A 1742-nucleotide genomic window follows, 5' to 3' on the forward strand; every position below is an offset into this window, starting at 1 on the left:
TGTATATATGCATTATATATATAAAAAGTTGGGTAAATGCTCACTTTTACCTGCTAATGTAAGTATTAGGACCTATAGCTGTGAAACTGATAAAAGCTACTCCAGCGAGATGCTGAAGCTTGTGATGATGGATGTTTCTGAGGTGAATCCCATTAACTAGGGAACATGTGGGTCTGAGGATTATCCAGGTTTTAGTGGATAGATAGTGAGTATGAAGAAAATCCTTCATGGCTCTAAGGGTGTTCCTGATACCTGACCTCTCTATCCACTGACAACATGTCAAACTGATTTCTTCCCTTCCTGCAGTGGCAGTTGGCTTGCTTCCCCCACCCTTATCACCATGRGATTACACACCCCTGTGACTTCAGCCACCCAGACCCCACCCTGGTCCCAGTAAAGAGATTATGTGAAAAATTGATTTGTAGCCTCACACGTCCGGTCAGTCAAGCATTTTTTGTGTGTGTGTCTGTGTGTGTGTCTTCCACATGCCCTTCATCAATCTATCTGTATTCAATTCAGCCTGTCAAATAACTTTGCCAAAGCTATTAGTTATCGTTTGAAATGGCCGTTTTGTCTGCTTGAAATCTAATAGGTTTAATCAAATAATTCAAAGTACTGCAGATAAATCAGGACAGGAGGTGATGGAAACCTCTTCCAAGTCACCCAAAAAAAAAAAAAAAAAACCAGAACAAATCAGTATGAAGCAAGGGTTAGTAAACTGACTCACTGCTGGACCCTTTGAAAATGCTGTCAAGCTTGAGGGCTGTAGTTTTATAGCTGTATATGTAGATAGGTTYCAGTTGAGCAACAATAATAATAAATTATGATGCAACTTTTCAAACAACCATACATTAACAGATACTTACATTTGAGCGTATTGAATGCCAGCTCAAAAGCTGTCCGAAGCTGCCCTCAGGCAACGGGAACCCCTTYTCTTTGTTGTAATCTATCAGCCGTTGTGCAGCAGTGCTCTCTAGGTGGTTTTTCTGGAAGATAATCGACGCTAGCAGGTAGACTCTGTCAGGGAAGCTCTGTGAACAGGAGACGTCCTCCTAGTTTTTTGTTCTTCACCATTTTTGTGTTTTTTTGTCTGACACCAAAAAAACATAACACATTTGTGAAAAGCCATATGTGTAAGCTACAGTATCTTGAAGCCTGGGATAAATTTGTCAAACATAAGTAGCTGTGTGTAATAAACATCTTTTTAAATCGGGTGTGTCTAGGCTCAGCAACATATTTTTGGCACAAATGGAACTCCACATAGTCCTGGTCCTTGAGGGCCAGTATCCTGAACGTTTTAGAGCAGTGTTTTTCAACCCTGGACCTCAAGGCACACATGCATGCTTTACATGCTGCATGTTTTAGATGTTTCCCTGCTTCAACACAGCTGATTTCAGTTGGTAACTGATTAGCAGGCTTTTGATGAACAGCAATCATCTGAATCAGGTGTGTCTTCTTCTTCTTCTGTTGTTGTTTAATGGCGGTTGGCAAACAACGTTTAGGTGCATTACCGCCACCTTCTGGAATGGAGTGTGGGCCAGAAGGCTCCCAAAACAAAACAAAACAAAACAAAAAACTCTAAATCCTAACACATAAACCTGTGGTTTTTAAGAAATTAACTAAAGCCTTGAAAACAATTTCTACAGAACTTCCATTCATTATTTCCCTAATTGAAAACTGGAGCTTTTGTTGTAAAATCTTGTTCTTTAATATTTTTCCTTTGATATTTATATTTATTACAT

The 1742-nt window shown here is 39.6% G+C and overlaps 1 protein-coding gene across 1 annotated transcript in view; it reads right to left on the bottom strand.

The window, feature by feature from the left end:
* LOC106517135 (putative methyltransferase NSUN7) overlaps positions 1-942 on the bottom strand; it is an 18424-nt gene extending 17482 nt beyond the window's left edge. The window contains exon 1 of the mRNA XM_014007852.1: positions 867-942. The gene's annotated coding sequence lies outside the window, so the exon portion shown is untranslated. The remainder of the gene's footprint in view (positions 1-866) is intronic.
* Between the last annotated feature and the right edge of the window lie 800 nt (positions 943-1742).

The sequence above is a fragment of the Austrofundulus limnaeus genome, unplaced genomic scaffold (assembly GCF_001266775.1).
Source record: "Austrofundulus limnaeus strain Quisiro unplaced genomic scaffold, Austrofundulus_limnaeus-1.0 Scaffold1, whole genome shotgun sequence".
NCBI lineage: Eukaryota > Metazoa > Chordata > Actinopteri > Cyprinodontiformes > Rivulidae > Austrofundulus > Austrofundulus limnaeus.